Below are 7,500 nucleotides of genomic sequence, written 5' to 3' on the forward strand. Positions count from 1 at the left end.
TTACCTCCCCAGAGGGCAATTGGAATGGCCTCTCTCTTACAACGAAGCATCTCTACTACCTCTCTCGGGACCTAAATTACCTCCCCAGAGGGCAATTGGAATGGCCTCTCTCTTACAACGAAGCATCTCTACTACCTCTCCTGGGACCTAAATTACCTCTCCAGAGGTCAATTGGAATGACCTCTCTCTTACATCGAAGCATCTCTACTACCTCTCCTGGGACCTAAATTACCTCTCCAGAGGTCAATTGGAATGACCTCTCTCTTACAACGAAGCATCTCTACTTTCTCTCCTGGGACCTAAATTACCTCCCCAGAGGTCAATTGGAATGACCTCTCTCTTACATCGAAGCATCTCTACTACCTCTCCTGGGACCTAAATTACCTCCCCAGAGGTCAATTGGAATGACCTCTCTCTTACATCGAAGCATCTCTACCACCTCTCCTGGGACCTAAATTACCTCTCCAGAGGTCAATTGGAATGACCTCTCTCTTACATCGAAGCATCTCTACTACCTCTCCTGGGACCTAAATTACCTCCCCAGAGGTCAATTGGAATGACCTCTCTCTTACATCGAAGCATCTCTACCACCTCTCCTGGGACCTAAATTACCTCTCCAGAGGTCAATTGGAATGACCTCTCTCTTACATCGAAGCATCTCTACTTTCTCTCCTGGGACCTAAATTACCTCCCCAGAGGGCAATTGGAATGACCTCTCTCTTACATCGAAGCATCTCTACTTTCTCTCCTGGGACCTAAATTACCTCTCCAGAGGTCAATTGGAATGACCTCTCTCTTACATCGAAGCATCTCTACTACCTCTCCTGGGACCTAAATTACCTCTCCAGAGGTCAATTGGAATGACCTCTCTCTTACAACGAAGCATCTCTACTTTCTCTCCTGGGACCTAAATTACCTCCCCAGAGGTCAATTGGAATGACCTCTCTCTTACATCGAAGCATCTCTACTACCTCTCCTGGGACCTAAATTACCTCCCCAGAGGTCAATTGGAATGACCTCTCTCTTACATCGAAGCATCTCTACCACCTCTCCTGGGACCTAAATTACCTCTCCAGAGGTCAATTGGAATGACCTCTCTCTTACATCGAAGCATCTCTACCACCTCTCCTGGGACCTAAATTACCTCTCCAGAGGTCAATTGGAATGACCTCTCTCTTACATCGAAGCATCTCTACTACCTCTCCTGGGACCTAAATTACCTCTCCAGAGGTCAATTGGAATGACCTCTCTCTTACAACGAAGCATCTCTACTTTCTCTCCTGGGACCTAAATTACCTCTCCAGAGGTCAATTGGAATGACCTCTCTCTTACATCGAAGCATCTCTACTACCTCTCCTGGGACCTAAATTACCTCTCCAGAGGTCAATTGGAATGACCTCTCTCTTACATCGAAGCATCTCTACTACCTCTCCTGGGACCTAAATTACCTCTCCAGAGGTCAATTGGAATGACCTCTCTCTTACAACGAAGCATCTCTACTTTCTCTCCTGGGACCTAAATTACCTCCCCAGAGGTCAATTGGAATGACCTCTCTCTTACATCGAAGCATCTCTACTACCTCTCCTGGGACCTAAATTACCTCTCCAGAGGTCAATTGGAATGACCTCTCTCTTACATCGAAGCATCTCTACTACCTCTCCTGGGACCTAAATTACCTCTCCAGAGGTCAATTGGAATGACCTCTCTCTTACAACGAAGCATCTCTACTACCTCTCCCGGGACCTAAATTACCTCTCCAGAGGTCAATTGGAATGACCTCTCTCTTACATCGAAGAATCTCTACTACCTCTCCCGGGACCTAAATTACCTCTCCAGAGGTCAATTGGAATGACCTCTCTCTTACATCGAAGCATCTCTACTACCTCTCCTGGGACCTAAATTACCTCCCCAGAGGTCAATTGGAATGACCTCTCTCTTACAACGAAGCATCTCTACTTTCTCTCCTGGGACCTAAATTACCTCCCCAGAGGTCAATTGGAATGACCTCTCTCTTACATCGAAGCATCTCTACTACCTCTCCTGGGACCTAAATTACCTCTCCAGAGGTCAATTGGAATGACCTCTCTCTTACATCGAAGAATCTCTACTACCTCTCCTGGGACCTAAATTACCTCTCCAGAGGTCAATTGGAATGGCCTCTCTCTTACAACGAAGCATCTCTACTACCTCTCCCGGGACCTAAATTACCTCCCCAGAGGGCAATTGGAATGGCCTCTCTCTTACAACGAAGCATCTCTACTACCTCTCCTGGGACCTAAATTACCTCTCCAGAGGTCAATTGGAATGACCTCTCTCTTACATCGAAGCATCTCTATTACTGGATACCAATTCTTGGATCTCATCTCTTAGACCAAAGAGATGCTGAGCTGGTCTGACCAGAATTCTGGTCTGGGAGCAGCTGTATATTTGGGTCGATACAATGGACCAGGACTCGAGAGAGAGAGAGAGAGAGAGAGAGAGAGAGAGAGAGAGAGAGAGAGAGAGGTTGTAGTCTGTTTACAGACGGCTCTACTTGAAGTAGGTAGAATGCTAAAAGAAAGATAGCCTGCCCCCTTTTTGGTAGAATAATTGTACAGTCTGATGTGGGAGAAGGCGTTGATACAAAACCTTATTATTTCCTTGTTTACTTTCCTCACTGGGCTATTTTCCATGTTTGGGGTCCCTGGGCTTATAGCATCCTGCTTTTCCAACTAGGGTTGTAGCTTAGCAAATAATAATAATAATAATAATAATAATAATAATACTAATAATAACAGTCTTAGGTTGGGAAGCAGTCACTTAAATAGCGATAAATTTACTAGCTGGCAACTCCCTATGCATATGCATGTATTTCTTAGCGTGGGGTTGCAAGCCGTACACCCTTACCCATCATGGGAGTGATCTACCACAGGCTAATAATTACCAGGTACTTAATTCACTTGCCCGGGGCTGTCCGCTCGCCTGGTGATCCAACCCGAGCCCAAAAGTAGATAGATTAAGGAATAGATGACAATTTAACAGTAATAGTGAGTAAGCCAAGCGAGTAGCACCCACTAACTAGGATAAGAAAACAAGTAGCACTCACTAAATAAAGTAAACAAAGCGAGTGGCACGCACTAATCAATATAAGAAAGCGGTAAGTACCTACTTATTAGTATGAGCAAAGCGAGTAGCACCCACTAATCAGAGTAAGCCAAGCGAGTAGCACCCACTAATTAGGAGAAACAAAGCGAGTAGCACCCACTAATACTAATAACCAAAGCGAGTAGCACCCACTAATTAGGAGAAACTGTGAGTAGCTCCCACTAATGGTAATAGGTAAAGCAAGTAGCACCCACTAACTCTTCCTAAGCTTCTCTACTACTTCCAAATGTTAGTTTTCAACCGACATAACTTGACCTAACCTAATCTAACATAAATTCTCAATTAATCAAAGAGTTAATGCGTCTTTTGACTGGCCAGACAGTACTACATTGGATCCTTATCTCTGGTTACAATTCATTTTCCCTTTGCTTACACAGACACCGAATAGTCTGGCCCATTCTTTATATATTCTCCTCTGTCCTCATACACCTGACAACACTGATATTACCAAACATTTCTTCTTCTCTCAAGGGGTTAACTACTGCACTGTAATTGTTCAGTGGCTACTTTCCTCTTGGTAAGGGTAGAAGAGACTCTCTAGCTATGGTAAGCAGCTCTTCTAGGAGAAGGACACTCCAAAATCAAACCATTGTCCTCTAGTCTTGGGTAGTGCCATAGCCTCTGTACCATGGTCTTCCACTGTCTTGGGTTAGAGTTCTCTTGTTTGAGGGTACACTCGCGCACACTTTTCTATGTAATTTCTCTTCCTCTGGTTTTGTTAAAGTTTATGTAGGAGATATAGGAGATATTTATTTTAATGTTGCTACTCTTCTTAAAATATTTTATCTTTCCCTTTTTCCTTTCCTCACTGGGCTATTTTCCCTGTTGGAAACCTTGGGCTTGTAGCATCCTGCTTTTCCAACTAGGGTTGTAGCCTAGCAAGTAATAATAATAATAATAATAATAATAATACCTCCCTCTGCGTTGACAATTTTAGCCAACAGATGGCACTGACCTCCACTTCGATAACGGAATGTAAACACGGTTAGACACGTTTCATAACCTTATTCCCTGGTGGAAAGGAAGCAAGGAAGATGTCCCATTGAGGTAGATGAGTTTTCTACGTGAGGTGTCAAAGCCCTATGAATAATCGTGTTTATATATGAGAGAGAGAGAGAGAGACTTAGGAAAGTTTATAAGAATATTTTTTGGAATTTTAACATTCAAGTTTATCTCCATTTTCAATCTCTAGATAGATAGACAGACAGATAGATAGACAGACAGATAGACAGAGAGAGAGAGAGAGAGAGAGAGAGAGAGAGAGAGAGAGAGAGAGAGAGGGGAGAGAGAGAGAGAGAGAGAAGAAACATTACAAAAAAACAAACTTTTCTAACTCTCTCTCCCTTCCTTATCTTTATCGAGAGAGAGAAAGAGAGAGAGAGAGAGAGAGAGCTTGAAAATGGAGAAGAAACATTACAAAGAAATATCCTTACAAACTTTTCTAACTCTCTCTCTCTCTCCCCCCTTCCTTATCTTTATCTCTTGCGCCAATACTGGAGCTTTTGCAATATCCTTAACCTTCATTGGCTCATATATTCTGAATGTAGCTCTCTCTCTCTCTCTCTCTCTCTCTCTCTCTCTCTCTCTCTTTTCTGTTCCTATCAGAACCATTTGAAAGTCATCTTAATGGGGAGGCAAGTGCAATGATTTTAAATATATATATATATATATATATATATATATATATATATATATATATATATATATATATATATATATATATATATATATATATATTCAAATAAGCCATATATATTTTTGATATATTAATGTCTGGATTCTCTTAACGACCTCGGGATCAGAGCCCCAGGCGAAATCACACAAAGACAAGAGCTTGGCTCCGGCCGGGAATCTTTCTTCGTGGCCAAGTGGGTTAGTCACTGTCTATATAAGCTTGCCGACCAGGGTTCGATTCCCGGCCGGAGCCAAGCTCTTGTCTTTGTGTGATTTCGCCTGGGGCTCTGATCCCGAGGTCGTTAAGAGAATCCAGACATTAATATATCAAAAATATATATGGCTTATTTGAATATGAAAAACACGTAAAAATGTGCAAAATTTAACATATATATATATATATATATATATATATATATATATATATATATAGTGATAAAAGGAGGGTCGTGGACCCCTTGGTGAGCTGGCCAACTAGCTTCCTCGTCTGAGATATATAGCCATCAAGTTTCTCCTATCCGCGGGATGCCGGGAAAATCATATTATACGGAATCCTCTTCGTACTAAATAGGGTGTGGTTCCTGCAGCCCCACTCCTTTGATAATTAATGTAACATTAATTTATTCACTAATAGGCACAATGCGCAACATTTTAGGAGTCTGTTGCAAGCGGCAATGTGAAATGAATCCAGATATTTAAGTTGATAAAAAAACCGAAATTTAAATGGCAAAGTCTCCGTAGAAAATATACTGTTCTCAGCCGTATTTCAGCAAAATACAGGCGACCGTAATTTTACCTTACTTTGTTGTTAGAGAGAGAGAGAGAAAGAGAGAGAGAGAGAGAGAGAGAGAGAGATTTTCCAAACTAACCTATGGAATAAAATTGGGGGAAAAATCTCGTATTGGAATTTAGAGTCGATACGAGAAAGTAAATAAGATATGAATATTGTATCAGTCAAATTATTCTCAGTCTCCAGCGCCTTTTCTGTTTGATCTCTTTCTTGTAAATATGGGAAAAGGAAAATTTTTGAGATGTCTTTATGGTATACACACACACACACACACACACACTCACACACATACATAAGCCATATATCATACTCTTCCAATGTCTTGGGTTAGAGTTCTCTTGCTTGAGGGTACACTCGGGCACATTCTTAATTTTTCCTCTTTTTGTTTTATTAAAGTTTTTATAGTTTATATAGGAAATATTTATTTTAATGTTACGGTTCTTAAAATATTTAATTTTTCCTTGTTTCCTTTCCTCACTAAGCTATTTTCCCTGTTGGGGCCCCTGGCTCTATAACATCCTGCCTTTCCAACTGGGGTTGTAGCTTAGCAATAATAATAATAATAATAATAATAATAATAATAATAATAATAATAATACATATACCAAGGCACTTCCCCCAATTTTGGGGGGTAGCCGACATCAACAATAAAACAAAACAAAAAAGGGGACCTCTACTCTCTACGTTCCTCCCAGCCTAACAAGGGACTCAACCGAGTTCAGCTGGTACTGCTAGGGTGCCACAGCCCACCCTCCCACATTTCCACCACAGATGAAGCTTCATAATGCTGAATCCCCTACTGCTGCTACCTCCGCGGTCATCTAAGGTATCGGAGGCAGCTGCAGGGCCTACCGGAACTGCGTCACAATCGCTCGCCATTCATTCCTATTTCTAGCACGCTCTCTTGCCTCTCTCACATCTATCCTCCTATCACCCAGAGCTTTCTTCACTCCCTCCATCCACCCAAACCTTGGCCTTCCTTTTGTGCTTCTCCCATCAACTCTTGCATTCATCACCTTCTTTAGCAGACATCCATTTTCCATTCTCTCAACATGGCCAAACCACCTCAACACATTCATATCCACTCTAGCTGCTAACTCATTTCTTACACCCGTTCTCACTCTCACCACTTCGTTCCTAACCCTATCTACTCGAGATACACCAGCCATACTCCTTAGACACTTCATCTCAAACACATTCAATTTCTGTCTCTCCGTCACTTTCATTCCCCACAACTCCGATCCATACATCACAGTTGGTACAATCACTTTCTCATATAAAACTCTTTTTACATTCATGCCCAACCCTCTATTTTTTACTACTCCCTTAACTGCCCCCAACACTTTGCATCCTTCATTCACTCTCTGACGTACATCTGCTTCCACTCCACCATTTGCTGCAACAACAGACCCTAAGTACTTAAACTGATCCACCTCCTCAAGTAACTCTCCATTCAACATGACATTCAACCTTGCACCACCTTCCCTTCTCGTACATCTCATAATAATAATATCTGTATTCTCTCTCTACCTCGGGATCAGAGACCCCTAAGGGGGAATCAACTCAGAGATAATAGCTTCTGGTCGGCTAGGGAATCGAACATGGGCTCAAGAAACAGAGGTTCCGTTGCCTTGAGAACTCAGCCACAAAGTTACTAAGTCAATGGAACTTCAGTTTCTTGAGACCATGTTCGATTCCTCGGCCGGCCAGAAGATATTATCAGTTGATTCCCCCTTGGGTTTGCGTATCGCCATGATCACCAGAGCTGTACTAGTCAGGGCCACCCATACTAGGTTGGTTTGCTAAGAGTGATCGGAGGAAAGTCTCCCACCATCACCAATACGCACTGGCCAGCGTGGTGATGAAAATAGCTAGAAATGGCTGTTTTTGTT

The sequence above is a fragment of the Palaemon carinicauda genome, chromosome 25 (genome assembly GCF_036898095.1).
Source record: "Palaemon carinicauda isolate YSFRI2023 chromosome 25, ASM3689809v2, whole genome shotgun sequence".
In the NCBI taxonomy this organism is placed as follows: Eukaryota; Metazoa; Arthropoda; class Malacostraca; order Decapoda; family Palaemonidae; genus Palaemon; species Palaemon carinicauda.